Source organism: Pristis pectinata, chromosome 7, assembly GCF_009764475.1.
Source record: "Pristis pectinata isolate sPriPec2 chromosome 7, sPriPec2.1.pri, whole genome shotgun sequence".
In the NCBI taxonomy this organism is placed as follows: Eukaryota; Metazoa; Chordata; class Chondrichthyes; order Rhinopristiformes; family Pristidae; genus Pristis; species Pristis pectinata.
This window is the reverse complement of record NC_067411.1, coordinates 16,447,633-16,466,016: the sequence shown is the minus strand read 5'-3', so window position 1 is coordinate 16,466,016 and position 18,384 is coordinate 16,447,633.

Sequence of the window (18,384 nt, the reverse complement as noted above, 5' to 3'; positions counted from 1 at the left end):
TATGCTCAAAGGAGAACAACTTCAGCTTCTCCAATCTTTCCACTTGGCCAATAAATCTTGTTTGTACCTTCTCTAAGGCTTTGGTATCCTTCCAAGTGTGGTGCCCTGAATTGAGCATAGTAATCATGTGGGACCAAACCAATTGTTCTTTTATATTAAGGTTCAGCAGTAAGGCCGAGAAATTCATTTGTGCAGGGTGTTTTCTTTATCTGCCACCTGACTGAATTGTAGACTGAAGTCAACTTCTATTTATGTTTCACGCACATTGAATGGGTCGATGCATAAAGGATGCCGTGCATTCAACGGTGATGGTAATCATCGGACAAAGCACACAGATTTTTGGACATTAAGGGAATCATGGGATATGGGGCGCCTAGGTAAATAATCAGCTGTGAATACTGGAGTAAGTGAAAGGTGCCAAGTTGCCTCGTCCTGTTGCTATGTTTTATGTTCTTAAATATTCCTGTTTGATATACTGTTGCTTCCTTGCACCACAGATACATGATGTAGAAATAGTGAGGGTCATGAGCAGAAGAGCAGGTCCCAATGGAAGGTAGAAGATCCGTTCTGCACAACCTAACGGGAGAAAATGAATCCAGACCTTTAGGGAGTCCATTACAGAAGGTATTGATGGGTTCATTCCAAGTGTAGTCACAGAGTCATAGACCCACAGAGCATGGAAACAGGCTCTTCAGCACAAAAGGTCCATGCTGACCAGGATTCCCACCTAAGCTAGTCTCATTTGCCCATGTTTGGCCCATATCGCTCTAAACTTTTCCTATCCATGTACCTGTCCAACACAGTAAAAGCTGGAGAACTCAGCAGGTCGGGCAGCATCGATAGAAGGAAATGGACTGTCAGCATTATGGGTCGCGACCCTTCATCAGTCCTGAATGAGCGCATTCACCTGCTTTATGTCCTTCATGATTTTCTACACCTCTATAAGATCAACCCTCAGTCTCCTATGCTCCAATGAATAAAGTCCTAGCCTGCCATTAAAGTTGACAATTGCTACGAACATCACTGATGCAGGGCTAATTGAAGGAATGCACGTGACTGCCAAACTTCTGCCCAATTATTGTCCACAAGAGATCATGAGTGATGCCACTTTTGCTCATGAAGCCTCACCAGAGCTGTGCTGGTAAAAGTTGTCCCTGCTTGTACCAGAACAAACCAGCGGATGTCCCTCACAGAATGTTAGTTTTGAGAGACACGATTAATTTCTAGGCCAGTACCTCTCTTTTTAAAGCAAAGGGTCCCATTTTCCTGAAATAACTTCCATCTTAACTTGCATCATCACCTTCATGATTACCTGTATTAACTTTCAATTTTTGAGTAACTGCTCGGTCCAATGTGGCCACCTGATTTAGACTTTGACCATGCCGCCATGGTCAGAGAGTCACAGTCATACAGCATGGAAACAGGCCCTTCTGCACAACTTGTCCATGCCGACCAAGATGCCTATCCATTTGCCCACACTTAGCCCATATTCCTCTAAACCTTTCCTATTTGTATACCTGTCCAAGTACCTTCCAAATGTTGTTAATATACCTGCCTCAACCACTTCTTCTGGCAGCTCATTCCACGTAACCATCAGACTCTGTGTGGAAAAGTTGCCCCTCAGGTTCCAATTAAATCTTTCCCCTCTCACTTGATATGAATGCCCTCTCGTTCATGATTCCCCAACCCACGGAAAGAGACTGTGTGCATTCACCGTACCAATGCTCCTTATGATTCTACACACCTCTATAAGGTCACCCCTCAGTCTCCGATGCTCCAAGTCCTAGCCTGCCCAACCTCTCCCTATAACTCAGTCCCTCCAGTCCTGCCAACATCCTGGTAAATCTTTTCTGCACTCTTTCCAGCTTAATGGTAGCTTCCCTATAGCAGGGTGACCACAGTACTCCAAGTGTGGCCCACCAATGTCTTGTACAAGTGTAATATAACATCTCAACTTCTACAGTCAATGCCCCAACTGAAGATCAGCATGCCAAAAGCCTTCTTCACCACCTGGTCTCTGTGCGTGTGCTTGTGAGTTTCACCTTGCAGAGTCGGAAGTTGGAGAGAGGTCTGGAGCAGAAGCTTTGAAAAGAGCAGAAATGAAAGGAAGGTAGGTACAAGTTCTATGTTCCATGTTCTAAGCGGAGTGGCCATTGTTGGAGTGGACTCATGTTAGAGCGGAGCACTTGAGGCTTCAGCTCAAGAGGCTTCGGCAAGAGGAGGCGGAGGCTAAGGTAAGTCTCTGGTAAGTTTATTTTATTCCTTTCTTTCTTTCTTTGATTTTTCCTTTAGTGTCAGGCTAGAGTAGTTAGAATGGCTCCAGGGCCAGTGGTGTGTTCATCTTTTGAGATGTGGGAGTTCTGGGAGATCTCCAGTCTCCCTGACAGCTATATCTGCACAAGGTGCATCCAGCTGCAGCTCCTTACAGACCGTGTTAGGGAACTGGAGATGCAGCTGGATGACCTTCAGCTCCTATGGAATAATGAGGAGTTCATAGATAAGAGCTCCAGGGAGGCAGTCACTCCTAAGTGCAGGAGGCAGGTAGCTGGGTGACTGTCAGGAGAAGGAAAGAGAATAGGCAGGTAGTGCAGAGTACCCCTGTGACCATCCCCCTCAATAACACGTATACTGCTTTGGATACTGTGGGGGAGGGGGGAGCGGCGACCGATCAGGGGAAAGCTGCAGTGACCAGGTCTCTGGCACTGAGCCTGGTTGTGTGGTACAGAAGGGAAGAGGGGAGAAGAGGAGGGCAGTAGTGATAGGGGATTCAATAGTAAGGGGGGCAAACAGGAGATTCTGTGGACATGAAAGAGACTCCCGGATGGTATGTTGCCTCCTGGGTGCTAGGGTCAGGGACGTCTCGGATCGAGTCCACAGCATTCTGAAGGGGGAGGGTAAACAGAATTAATGGTACATATTGGTACCAATGACATAGGTAGGAAAAGAGATGAAGTCCTGAGGAGGGAATGCAGGGAGCTTGGTAGGAAGCTGAAAAACAGGAATCAAGTGAAGTAATCTCTGGATTGCTGCCTGTGCCACGCACCAGTGAGGGTAAAAATAGGTTGATTTGGCATATGAATGTGTGGCTGAGGAGTTGGTGCACGGGGCAGGGTTTCAGATTTGTGGATCATTGGGATCTCTACTGGGGAAGGTACGACCTGTACGAAAGGGACGGGTTACACCTGAACTGGAGGGGGACCAATAGGTTTACTAGAGCTGTTGGGGAGTGGTTAAACTAGTTGGGCAGAGGAATGGGAACCCGAGTGATAAGTCAGAGGTTGGCACATTTAATGTACAAGCAGACGCAGTGTGTAGAAAGACTGTGAGGAAAGATAGGCACTTGAAAGAGCAAAACTGCAGTCAGTTGGATGGGCTGAAGTGTGTCTACTTTAATGCGAGAAGTATCAGGAACAAGGCTGATGAACTTATAGAGCATGGGTAAGTGCGTGGAACTACAACGTGATGGCCATTACAGAGACTTGGCTGTCACAGGGGCAGGAATGGCTGCTGGATATTCCAGGGTTTAGATGTTTCTAAAGGTACAGGGATAAAGGTAAAAGAGGTGGGGAGTGGAGTTGCTGATCAGGGACAGTGTCGCAGCTGTAGAAAGGGAGGACATCCTGGAGGGATCATTTACTGAGTCAGTGTGGGTGGAAGTCAGAAACAGGAAGGAAGCGATCACTCTCTTGGAAGTATTCTACAGACCACCCCCCCCCCCCCCCCCCCCAAATAGCAGCAGAGACACTGAGGAGCAGATCGGGATGCATATTCCGGAAAGGTGCAAAAATAACAGGGTTGCTGTCATGGGGGATTTCAACTTCCCTAATATTGATTGGCACCTCCTTAGTGTAAAGGGGATAGATGAGGCAGAGTTTTTTCGGAGTGTCCAGGAAGGATTCCTGACACAGTATGTGGACAGGCTGACTAATGGAGAGGCCATACTGGACCTGGTACTAGGCAATGAGCCTTATAAGGTTTCAGATCTCTCAGTGGGAAAGCACTTTGGAGACAGTGACCATAATTCCTTGACCTTTACCATCGCCTTGGAGAGGAATAGGAGCAGATGATATGGGAAAGTATTTAACTGGGGGAGGGGGAATTATGATGCTATCAGGCAGGAACTTGGGAGTGCAAATGGAGAACAGATGTTCTTGGGGAAGTGCACAATGGAAATGTGGTTGTTTAGGGAGTACTTGCATGGTGTTCTGGATAGGTTTGTCCCATTGAGGCAGGGTAAGGATGGTAGAGTGAAGGAACCGTGGTTGACAAGAGATGTAGAATATCTTGTCAAGAGGAAGAAAGAAGCTTACCTAAGGTTTAGAAAGCAAGGATCAGACAGGGCTCTGGAGAGTTACAAGGTAGCCAGGAGGGAGCTTAGGAATGGATTTAGGAGAGCTAGAAAGGAGCATGAGAAGGCCTTGGCAAGTAGGATTAAGGAAAACCCCAAGGCATTCTACATGTATGTGAAGAACAGGAGGATGACCAGAGTGAGGGTAGGACCGATCAGGGATAAGAGAGGAAGTATGTGCCTGGAGTCAGAAGAGGTAGGAAAGGTCCTCAATGAAAACTTTGCTTCAGTATTCACCAGTGAAAGAGATCTTGATGCTTGTGAGGATGTCATACAACAGACTAGGGCATGTCAATGTGAGGAAAGAGGATGTGCTGGAACTTTTGAAAAACATTAGGATAGATAAGTCACCGGGGCCAGACGGGATATGTCCAAGGTTATAATGAGAAGCTAGGAAAGAGATTGCTGTGCTTTTGGCAATGATGTTTGCATCCTCACTAGCCACAGGAGTAGTGCCAGATGATTGGACGGTGGCAAATATTGTTTCTTTGTTCAAGAAAGGGTGTACGGATAACCCTGGCAATTACAGGCCAGTAAGTCTTACTTCAGTGGTGGGCAAATGAATGGAGAAGATTTTTAGAGACAGGATCTATGGGCATTTGGAGAAGCATGGGCTGATTAGGGACCGTCAGCATGACTTTGTGAGGGGCAGGTTGTGCTTCACGAGCCTGATTGAATTCTTTGAGGATGTGACAAAGCACATAGATGAAGGCAGAGCAGTGGATGTAGTGTACATGGATTTTAGTAAGGTGTTTGATAAGGTTCCTCCTGGAAGGAATCGAGGGAAACCTGGCTGTGTGGATGCAGAATTGGCTCACCCATAGAAGATAGAGGGTGGTTTTAAATGGAGCATATTCTGCCTGGAGGTCAGTGTTCTGCAGGGATCTGTTCTGGGACTCCTACTCTTTGTGATTTTTATAAATGACTTAGATGAGGATGTAGAAGGGTGGGTGAGTAAATTTGCAGATAACACAAAGGTTGGTAGTGTTGTGGACAGTGTAGAAGGTTGCTGTAGATTACAACAGGACATTGATAGGATGCAGAGCTGGGCTGAAAAGTGGCAGATGAAGTTCAACCCTGAAAAGTGTGAAGTGATACACTTTGGAAGATCAAATTTGAAGGCAGAATACAAGGTTAATGGCAGGACTCTTAGCAGCGTGGAGGGACAGAGGGATCTTGGGTTCCACGTCTATAGATTCCTCAAGGTTGCCGTGCAGGTCGATGAGGTTGTTATGAAGGCGTATAGCGTGTTGGTCTTCATTAGTCGGGGTTATGAGTTTAAGAGCCGCAAAGTAATATTGCAGCTCTATAAAACTCTGGTTAGACCACACTTGGTGTATTGTGTTCAGTTCAGGTTGCCTCATCATAGGAAGGATGTGGAAGCTTTAGAGAGGGTGCAGAGGAGATTTACCAGGATGCTGCCTGGATTGGAGAGCATGTCATACGAGGATAGGTTGAGTGAGCTAGGGCTTTTCTCTTTGGGGAGAAGGAGGATGAGAAGTGACTTGATAGAGGTGTACAAGATGATAAGAAGCATAGATCGAGTGGACAGTCATAGACTTTTTCCCAGTGCGAAGATGGCTAGCACGAGGGGACATAATTTTAAGGTGATTGGAAGAAGGTATCGGAAGGATGTCAGAGGTAAGTTTTTTTGCACAGAGAGTGGTGGGTGCGTGGAATGCACTGCCAGCAGAGGTGGTGGAGGCAGATACATTAGGGACATTAAGGAGACTCTTTGATGGGTACATGAATTTTAGAAAAATAGAGGGCTATGTGGGAGGGAAGGGTTAGGTAGATCTTGGAGCGGGATAAAACGTCAGCACAACATCGTGTACTATGCTGTAATGTCCATGTTCTATGTACCTGTGGTACTTCAGGGAACCATGTACTTGTACTCCTAGGTCCCTCTATTCTATAACACTTCCCAGGGCTCAAATGTCCACTGTGAAAATCCTACCTCGGGAAGCGTTGTAGAACAGAGAGTCAATCTGCCTGTTTTTCTTTCTTGGTTAATGTGGGTCAAAGCAATGTCGACAGGAACCTTTTCCCTGGAGTGGCAGTGGTTCCATTTTCAATCATCTCTTCAGATTTCATATCTTCATCAATTTTGTTTAGTCAGTCTGAGAAGGAATAACACCCACCTGCAGCCCAAAAGTCTATGGGTCTTCAGCTGCAAGGTCAAAAAATAGCTCAAGTCACCAGCTTCATAGAGTCACACAGAACTAAAACAGGCCCTTCGGCCCACCAAATCTATTCGGACCATCAGACAATCATTTAAATGATTCCTACATGAATGCCCTTTTTTATTTTCCCCACGTTCCATCAATTGCCCCAAGATTCTGCTCCTCACTGCACTCAGGGCTACTGAACCTTCCGACCTGAACATCCCTGGGCCACATGAGGAGCTGGAGCACTCGGAAGAAACTCACTCGGTCACAAGGAGGATGTGCAAACTCCACACAGACAACACTGCAGGTCAGGATTGAACCTGGATCACTGGAGCTGTGAGGCGGCAGGTCTACAAGCTGTGCAACTCTGATTTTTCTAATCACAAGAGCTTAAAATCATATTTTAATTTCAGTCTGCATTTCCCGATTGTCTCAGTAAAGACAGTCTGCAGAGTTACAAGAAACAGTTGAAGCACAAGGACCATTAGACCCATTACCTGTTGGCAAACTTAATGAGAGAACATAATTACGCATGCTGAGCTATCAGTCACAGCTGGCTAGAAACAGATAGGGGTAGGAATTTGTCCTTGATTACTTGTTCTGAACACACAATATAAAAGCAGCTGTCTTTCCAGTCTGCTTCCAAAGTTCGGTTCACTTGACCTCAGTGGACTTGAATTTCAGAAGTGAAATACAACGTGCCGCCGCTACTGCACTGTGTCTTTAGAATAAGCTGCCAAGGACAAATTCCTACCCTAAGTCTTTGTTTTAATTCACATGTTTTCACAGGGCTAAAATATGCCAGTAATAATGCAAAATTAGAAGTTGACAAGATGAGGAGCAAATGTAATGTTCATGCACATTTTGTTAACAATGCAGTCTGAGTACTTTATTATTGTGATGATTTGCTGTCATTGTTCTGTTGTTCAATCGACACATCACATAATAATTCCAATGGAAACTTGATAATGTCTTTGTACGACAATTGTTAGGATCATTATTTCATGTTTTAGTGTTAGAACAAGGAAAAGCGAAATCGTCTGAATAAAATAAACAATTACCTTCCTGAACGTGTTGAGGTTCAATGTAATATGAGAAGGGCATCACTTTAAAGTGAGAGAGGGGGGAAGTTTAAAGGGGATGTGCGGGACGAGTTTTACACAGAGAGTGGTAGGTGCCTGGAATGCGCTGCCAGGGGTGGCAGTGGAAGCAGATATGATTGGTGGCGTTCAAGAAGCTTTTAGGTAGGCACACGAATACGTGGGGAATGGGGGACATGGATCATGTGCTGAATTTGGCATCATGCTCAGCACAGACATTGTGGGCTGAAGGGCCTGTTCCTGTGATGTACTGTTCTGTGTTCTCTAATTTAAGCAGCATGGTTTTAAATGGAATCAAGGACCTGTTTATTATTATCTTGTTCATGGCCAAAATAATCATTTGAGTTCTGAACAACCTTTGAGAAAATGATGCCTTTAATACTAAGTATGAAACACTTGGAAAGAAGTTTTACTGGATAATACAACTGTGTTGTGTGATTCAAATTTTATCTGACAAACAATTGCAAATTGCAACCAGCAACTCTGTATGTTCACATTGAGTTTGGGAAAATATAAACAGAGATTGTTGAGCACATAACAGTAAGGCCAATTGATGCACAATGCAGCATTCACAATACTGTCACCATATTGTTGTGCTAACATGGGCTTTGCAGACACAACGGGTCTCAAATGCAGGAGCAAAATGAGGAGGAAGCCTTCTCCAGTATACATTAAAGAGCCTGACCCACGCCACTAAGAAGGAGTCCAGCAGTGAAGCATCATCTCGATTTACCCCTGACTGTCCAACAATCATCCTGGGTAATTCCTGTTGCTGAGGTAACCAACCACCTCCCATTACACAGCATTTCATTGGGCTGCTGCAGATGTGTTGTACCCTCACCTCTCACATAAAGCCAAACTTGCTCCAACGTTGGAACAGCGGTTCTGCTCCCACCTTGGGGGTAGACTACATGGCTTTACACACGACTTGACTTATAATGCACATTTGATGAATACATTGCTTTTCGTTCACGGGACGTGGATATCACCGACAATACTTCCACTTATTCTCCATCCTCAGCTGCCTTGAACTGAGAAGGCAGCTAAGGATCAACCACATTTGTGGGTTTGGAGTTACGCATAAGCCAGACTGGGCAAAGATAGAAGTTTCCTTCCCTGAAGGACTTCAATGAATCAGATGGGTTTTTGATGATAATCTGTGAGATCCACCAAAGCCATTACCAGTGACAGTTTTTCAACTGAATTAGCTGAATTTAAATTTCCCAGCTGTCATGATGGAAATTGAATTCAAGTCCATGATGCAGCTTCAGTGTATGTGCAGAAGAACCTGGAGTCACAATATCCTGCATTACATTTTATCTCTGTGGTTCCCGATAGCAGTCATATGCAGAACTCACAACTGCTGTACCATTGCCACATTAATACTGAGGAGGTGGTGAGATCTTAAAGAAGGGTACTTGAAATCCCCAAGTGTTACTGCTCCAGTGTTTTCACACTTGTCAGGAATATGTCTTCAAAATGATTTTTTTTTAACCTCCATCGCACTGTTTGGAGGTTGCTTGTGCAGTCCCTAAAATGTGATTGTCTCTTTTTTATTTGTCAGCTCAGCCTGCATAACTTCTTTTGACGACTCTTCAGACTTATTACCCTTTTCTTAGCAGTGATGATTTCTTCAATAAACATTGCCAGCCCCATACCCAATCTTTATCCCCCTCTCTCTCCCTCATTACAAAACACTGCACCCAGGAATATTAAGCTGTCAGTCCTGCCACTGTTTAAGTCATGTTTCAGTAACAGGCGAAAAAAAATCATCCTTTCATGTGTCTGTGCCTTCACCTCATCTCCCCTGTTCAGTCAGCACCATTAAGCACAGCCAGACTCCTTGATCATCTATTTTCTAACCATTGTTTGTTCTATCTTCCAAACTCTCTCGCTAATTTTATGCCTTCCACTTCCAGACCTGCCTTTCTGGATCTCTGCTCAGCTTCCCACTCTCCTGAGCTAGTTTCAATCCTCGACATCAGCACCAACAAATCAAAAGAGAATACTATTCTCGGTCCTGAAGTGCCGCCCATTTGGCTCATGCATGTCCTAACAATCCCCAGAACCAGTCCCAATGCTCCAGGGATTTAAAGCCCTCCCTCCTGGACCATCTCTCCAGCTATGCATTCATCTGCATTCTCCTCCTATTTTCCTTCCCACTGGTGCAAGGCAGAGGGAGCGATCTGGAGATTGCAACCATTGAAGTTTCCTGCTTCCTAATCCCTTTCCTGATTTCTTCAAAGTTGTCTGCAGAACCTCAGCCCTTTTTCTATCAATATTACTGCGATTAATACTGTTCGCCCTCCTCCTCCAGAATGTTCTGTTCAATAATATTGCACTATGACCGGTAATCACGTCTATAACCACAGAAATATTTGTCTGTTCCCCTGACTGCGGCATCCCCGAGAATAACAGAGTTTAAAGGAGTTTAAAGGTTTAAGTTCATGTCTTTCAGCTTGTTAAACATACAAGCTGACACATACAAATAGCCCACACTCCCGACCCCCAGTTCAGTTGCACGCACAGGCCACGCTGTGGATCCCAGTTACGGCCAAAATCTACCTGTGTTCCTGACACCCCAGTGTCCCTAACGTTGACCTGAAACAGTGAGCCCAGACACTCGGTAATGCACGGCTGACCTACAACGGTACATGGGTCTATGAAGAACGACGACTTGGTGTACGAGTGAGTGAGCCAGATGCTGAATTGGGATTTATGAACAATTGGATGAGAGATTATCAGAGTCTTACTGTACTGGTTAGAGAGCAAGAAGGCCTCAGGGGTCTCCTAAACTACTTGATTGTTGTTTATTCTCTTTCTGTCATTCCCTCTCTGCTTATAGTCCCTTAAGCTGCAATATGAATCGTGCTGGCTACAACACATTCAGACTTGCAGATAAAAGGTAGTGATATTAAAAAAAGGAAAAGCAGAATTCTTTCAGCAGGCCCAGACAGCATTTGTGGAAGGAGAAACAGAGTTAATATTTCAGGTTGAAGACCCTTCATCAGAACTGGGAAAGAAAGTATAAGCAAACAAAACGAGTTAGTTTTAAGTTGCACAGGGGGTGGGGAGGAGGGATGGAAAGGCTAAAAAAATATTTTTGATAGGGTGTGAACAGCAAACTGCTAGATTGGCTGTCCTTTATATGATATGATAAATCTGGTTTTGCAGTGAAGTCATATTTGTATTTTGTTATTTATCTCAGGGGGTGCAGAAGATGTATACCAGGATGCTCCCTGGATTAGAAGGCACGTGCTATAAGGAGAGGTTGGATAAATTTGGGTTGTTTTCTCTGGAGCAGTTGAGGCTGGGAGGAGACCTGATAGAAGTCTATAAGATAATGATAGACATAGGTAGAGTAGACAGCCGGTATCTTTTCCCAGGGTCGAAATGTCCAATGCAAGAGGGCATGCATTTAAGGTAAGAGGGGTAAAGTTTAAAGGAGATGTACGGGGCATGTTTTTTTACACAGAGAGTGGTGGGTTCCTGGAATGCACTTCCAGTGGTGGTAGTGGAGGCAAATATGATAGAGGTGTTTAAGACGGTCTCAGAGATGCACATGAATATGAAGAGAATGGAGGGGTACGGACATTGTGTAGGCAGAAGGAATTAGTTCAGTTAGGTGCTTAATTACTAGTTTAATTAGTTCTGCACAATATTGTGGGCTGGAAAGCCTGTTCCTGTGCTGTACTGTTCTATGTCCTATGTTCATGGTTTTGTGTTCTTATTCATTTTCCTGGATGTGGGAAGGGGCAGCGTGGAAACTACATGAATAAAACGGAAGTCTAAAATAGGAAAAAATGGATTGATCACCAAAGTAGATCGAGCCTTAAAAGCAACAGGCATAGGAAGCTTACATCACACAAGTCTCTACTGAAAAATGTATCACAGGAAGCCAGAATATTCATGTTAAATAAAAACAAAAAACGCTGGAAATACTCAGCAGGTAAGGCAGCACTGGTAATTAGAGAAACACAGGTAAACTTTTAGGTCAAAGATTTCATCTGAAATGAGGAACTGAGAAACAAATTGGATTTAAATTCAGAGAGGGTAAAATAGGACAAAGGGGATGTCTCTGATAGGGGGAAGCAATGGGTCGTTTATGCAACCCTCTGTTTAATAGATCAATGAGGATAGTTAGAGAGAGAACTTAAACCGTATTTAACTGGAGGATGTGAGTAGATATTTAATAGGCAAGGCAGGAGATTTTGTTATCCAAGTCAATTTCTGTTTTGCTTGTAAGCATATGAACTCATGTTCTTGTCAACCTGATCACCTAAAATTACATCAATTGAACAAGAATGTCAGAAGTTAAAGAGGTATTTGAACAATGAAACCGATTCCTTTCACAAGCCACCGACATTTTCATAAAATAAGTGTGGATAAAAGAAAATCCTGATCAATTTCATCTCATGCTTGCCTATTGTCATTGCATCTGCAATTAGATAGGAAGATGATTGATTGAAAAGTTTCTTCAATGAATCTTTTATTCTAGACTAAACCAACTATTGATCATTTTCCCCTATGGTCAACCTTTGGTCAACTCACATCATCCCCTGAGAAGAATGAACACATGGGTAAAATGTATAAGGGAAAGTTGTGTGAAATTTTTCCCAGACCTTTTCCAAAGAAATTGTGTGACCCCAGAATACTTAATTTTTATCCTGTAACAATCAAATCCAAACACAGTGAGCTCCTCATTTGGTACATCTGCAGTCCTTGTAGTAAAGTGTTTACTACCAATACTATACTTACCCTGATAACCAGGATCACATTCAAGTGTTTTTTTCTTTCAGAAGAATCAAAGCTAATTTCTACCCGTCCATGCAAAATCTCTGCTATTCAGAAAAATATTCATTATCAGTCATGCTTGCTAAATATCAACTCCAGTCCTCCAATCTTTCATTCAGAGTTTAAGTTAAATAATCTGCATAAATCTGACTAACTATCCATGGCAGAAGTTTAAAAATCCAGCTGCCGTGCATAACTTTAGCAAGGAACACAAACAAATACAAGCATAAAACATGCAGGAACAGATGCAAAGATCCTTGTAAGACTGCTTGGCAGTATAACAATAATTTGACTTCACAGAATGAACAGCAAACAGTATTTGGCACAGAGCCAAACAAAGAGAGACAGGTATTCTTGGATTCATGAAGGGATTATGTTACGAGAAAATGTTTTTGCTAAGTGAAAACTCATAAAATTTGTAAATCGAAAAAAGGCACTTTCCGTTAAGTTCAGTGAAAATTCTCTGGTTACATGCCGGAGCTCAAGAATACCTGTCAAAGATTCCTAAGCTTCTTAAGGAAAATAGCCACATTCCTTGCTGGATCATTCCAGATCCTTTGGAAAATATTCTGCTATTGCAGTATCTACACTGTGCTGCCTCCCCCACAAGATGAATCATTTGCAAGTTTGGCCACTTCTTGAAATGTTTAAACCAGCTGTGGTTGACCTTAAACATACTGGCATTTTGAAAAGATCCATCTCAGAATCATACAGTTGTATAGCATAGAAATAGGCCCTTTGGCCTATTGTGTCTATGCTGACCATTTTGCCTATTGATACCAATTCCACTTGTCTGCATTAATTCCATATCACTCTGTGCCTTACTCATTCAAATACCTGTCCCGATGCCTCTTAAATGTTGTTCCTGTTCCTACCTCCACCACTTCTCCTGGCAGCTCATTCCAGACACCAACTACTTTTCCTATGAAAAATTTACCCCTCAGATCCCCTTTAAATTTCCTTCCTCTCCCCTTAAACCTGTCCCCTCTAAACTTAGACACTCCTACCATGGAAATCAGATTCTGACTGTCGACCCAATCTATGCCTCCCATTATTTTATATACCTACATTTTATATACCTACACCTCTCAGCCTTGTTTGCTGTAGCGAAAACAGATCCAACCTATCCAATCTCCCCTTATAACTCAAATCCTTCAATCCAGATAACATCCTTGTTGATCTTTTCTGCACCCTCTCTAGCTTAATCACATCTTTCCCGTTGTGTGACGGTCAAAACTGCACACATTACTCCAAGTACTTCTCTTGGATTCTTTCAAGTCTTACCATAACAATTTTGTTTTTTTTTCCCCTGGATCATTATTAAACTCAGGGGCACATACCATTGATTCAGATCTTCTAGTCCTTTCTCCATTCTTTCATTATTAGTGTTGGTATTGGTTTATTATTGTCACTTGTACCGAGGCATCCCCAACCTACGTAACACATTATGGCATCCTCACCCTACATAACACATGATGCACTGGCAGGGGTAACATTCTGCTTTAACCAATAGAGGTCAACAGCCAATAGCCAATTGTACCAAAAGTCAATTATGACAATAGACAATGATTTCTTTCAACAAATCTTATGTTAATAGTTTGTATAAATGGCACTGTATTTCACTGCAGATGTCTGACTGGTGGATAGCATTCTATGTTGACACAGCTGTGCTGCCTGGGATTTGAATTGCCACTGGCTTCTAATATTGCTATAATCTCTCCCTTTACCCCCTTACATTAACGATTGTTTGATACGGAGAAAATAATCTTATAGATTGAGGACATATAGCCTTAGGAGTCAATTGTGCTTTTGCAAAAAATTTGTAAATTGAACTTTCTTAGATCAAGAGATACCTGTATTATATTGGGTGATCAAAAGCTTGGGTTGGAGGTATTGGTTTTACAGAGGATGTAGACAGGTTTAGAAAGGGGATTGACAAGCTTGGGGCATTAGCAGTGGAAGACATACCTGCCAGTGGTGGAGTGCTGGAAACTGGGAATGTTCAACTGTGAAGAACTAGAGCAGTGCAATGATCCAGGGAAGTCAAATGGCTGAAGGTCAGAGAGACAGGGATGGGTAAAGCAACTCAGAGAGTTGAAAATAAAATGGTGCCAGTGTAGATATAGTGATAGCATAAACTGGCAAGACCTTACATTCACTTTTTCCAACAAGCTCACATTTTTTTTTACAAGATTAAGATTTTAAGATATCTTTATTAGTCACATGTACAATGAAGCACACAGTGAAATGCATCTTTTGCGTAGAGTGTTCTGGGGGCAGCCCACAAGTGTCGCCACGCTTCCGGCGCCAACATAGCGTGCCCACAACTTCCTAACCTGTACGTCTTTGGAATGTGGGAGGAAACCGGAGCACCCGGAGGAAACCCACGCAGACATGAGGAGAATGTACGAACTCCTTACAGACAGTGGTGGGAATCGAACCTGGGTCACTGGCGCTATAAAAGCGTTACGCTAACCACTACGCTACCCTGCCGCAACTTTGATACTTCATATCCATAATGCCCAAGAAACATCCTTGTCCTTTTTCCATGAACAAAGAAAATCTTGAACAACATTGTTACTGTGCTCTGACCAAACTTTGTCCCCTGCAACGATGAACATTCCAGTTTTTGCCAGAATGAATTGTGGTTGACATGTATCAGCTTTTATCCTACTTTGTGTGTTGTAGCTCCACAATGACTAGCCAAGTTCAACCACTCTTCAAATATCTCTCCAAATGTGGCTAATCAATACTTATTCACACACGGCCTGCCAAAACACAACCTTTTACGGGTCCAGGATTCACAAAGATCTGGCTCTTAAGTTTGTTGTTATTTATCTCTGCAATGATTTAAGTAACAATTCCTGATATATCCTGGTGAGGCAATGCATTTGCAAAGGTCATAGTTCAGCAGTCCATCAAAATTAGGACCTCACTATTGGAAGAAACAGGAGAAGGCAAGGGTCTGACCAACATACCACATTCTCATATGATCGTCGCATCCCAAAAATCCATTGTTTGCATCTCCTGTTCCAACAATTATCTCTAATCACATTGTAATTGTTGTCAGCTTGTTTGCTAAACGTGTCCAAATCCTTTCAACTGGCTTTCCTGTGTTTGGTATCAGTGTCAAATCTTGTAGCATGCAAGAAGCACTTTGCAACATATCATGTTTGCAATGTCAAATTTTGTAACATGCGAAAAGCATTTTCTTATGTAATGTAAAAACATTACTCCATTCAAAAAGGAGAAATGTGTTCCAATCAAAATCATTTGCTTTGCCTAAACAATACATAAACATATGTTTTCTCCAGGTGAAACAGGGATTCACTTGTACTTCTTCCAGTCCAGTGTACTGCATTTGGTGTTCATAATGGGAAGTCTTCCATATTGGAGAAACCAAATGCAGATTGGATAATTGCTTTACAGAGCGTGTGTGTTCAGTCCACAGGAGTGATCCTGAGCTTCCTCCTGCCTGCTACTTTGATTCCCCATCCCACGCCCACTCTGATCTATTGGTCTGTGGCCTCCTAGACTGTTACAATGAGGCCCAATGCAACCTTGAGGAACAGCACATCATTTTTCATCTGGGCGATTTGCAGCCTTCTGGACTCAATACTGAATTCTAAAATTACAGGTAACTTGATTTCTCTGCCTGCATCAGATATCCACTTGTGATATTGGATCACCATGTTGTTTATCATTTTTCCCCCTCTGGAAGTGGAAGACATGCCCAGCCTGACCTGTCTTCCTGCTCTGCATTTGACAACTCCTACGTTCTTTTGTCAATGTTCTTTTGTGCATGTTCTCACTCTTTTACTGCTCCCATTTACTTATTGAGCAAATAACCTTGTTTACAGCTTATCCCCATGATCACCCTGGTTTTACCCGATCATAGACATCCTCCCTGCATCTTAACAAGCTTTTTTTCTCTCCTTCATAGTTCTGATGAAAACTTTAACTCTGTTTCTCTTCTCACAGATGGGGCCTGATTTGCTGAATATCTCTGGCATTGTCTGTTGAAACAATTCATCAGAACATTCCTCGGCAGAGCTTTAATTCCGTACATTAATTTTTTTTGTGGCTGAATATCTGTTTTTATTTTAAAATAATTAACCCATTTAAATGTTGGGAACAACTACAAATTAACGTAAGGCATTGTTAAACAAAGGTAAAAAAAAAAATGCAGATGCTTGAAATCTGAAACAAAACAGAAGATGCTGAAGGTAGTCAGAAGCTGAGGGAGCATCTGTGGAGAGAGAAACAGAGCGCTTCACTAATTTGCAATGGTTTCTGCTGACAATAGGTATTATCCTGTGCAATATTGCTGGCCCATCGTTGAGGGCTGTTCACGATGTTGGATGTCAGTCTGCAACTTTCAGATGTTTGAAATCAACAGTGATTTCCACAGCTTTTGGTCACTGAACCACACTGCAGGAAATGTGAAGAACAAGCATTCTCGCTCTAATTTCTTCGTTAACCTTTGGGTGACGTGACTGGTCAACAGAAATTCAAATTCCACCACGGAAACCGGGGATTTAAGAAATTAAATAAACCTGGAATAAAAATGTAAAGTGAGCAAAGGTGACGATGAAAAGGATTGAATAGTCATAAAAACCCATCTGGTTCACTAAATGCCTTCTGGTAAGGAAATCTGCCATTCTTAGCCCCACCAGAGAAAAATCTTTCTATCTCAGTCTGGTGAGCTCCAACAACCCTGATAACCACAGATGTTTCAAAGAGTTTCTTATTTCAGAATGGGCTGCCAAGGGGAGTGATGGAAGCAGATACGTCATTAGCATTTAAGTGGGTGTTCAACACATGAATATGCAGGGAAGAGGGATATGGATCATGTACAGGCAGAAGTGAATTAGTTTAATTCAGCATCGTGTTTGACGCAGGCATGGCGGGCCGAAGGGCCTGTTTCTGTGCTGTACTCTTCTATGTCCTATGTTTTGCTGCACTTTGTGGGAAGAACTATTTTTGACTTTATTCTTTAATGACCTGTCTCTAATATTATGATGATGATTCAGGTCAAGATCAACAATGTGCCAGTTTTTTTTTCCAATGCTTTTACTTCCTGACTATTAGTTTTTAATGATGACTACTTAGATACCCAAATCTTTGGCATGCACAGGGTGACGAAGAGTAAATCTCACAAACCTACAGGTGGAATTCCAATACATACATCGGTGAATTTTCCTGACATAATGACAGAAACAGCTCCTTAAGATAAAGGGATATAAACAGTATTTTGAATTATCTTTTTAAACCAGACTCCTGTTCTACAAAATCAGAAATTCTATTCACAGAACTTGGATCCTGTGATACTTTTAATTGGTTCCTTAGTATTCTGTGAAGAACAGAAATTGCCTGCAACACATAGATAAGAGCTGCTTTATCTGCACACTGATCCAAGACCAATTTTATAATCAGCAGGTAAGCTTTTAACTCCGGTTAATATTCATGTACCAATGTAATTTGGAGCTGACCCTTATCCATTGTACTATGATGCATTTCAGCACAATCTGTGGTATGAAAAAGCACGTTTTAACATCACTTCTTCACATTAGCCTCACAGCGGATACATTCCAGATCCAGATTATTGGCTTAGGAGTATGTAATAGAAGTGAAAGTTACTAAGCCATGGCCTAGAAATTAAATCACAGCTATAAATCGCACAGCAGGAGGGCCACATAGTCATTAGAAACTAATGCAGCCAGCTTATTATCAGAATCCTGCATGCATTCAGCACTATGTACACCATTTATTGTCTGCATGCATGTTTAGGTGGCTGCACAGTCAGACTTCAATGACTCTTCTTAACTGCATCTGCATCTTTTAAAGGGCCGTTGCACTCTGGCTTGAGACACCCAGTAAAGATTCTCATTAAAAGCACAAAATGCAATAGGTATTCAGCAAATCACAAGAGGGAAACAGAGGTCAAGTTTCAGCTGGAGACATTTTATAAAAG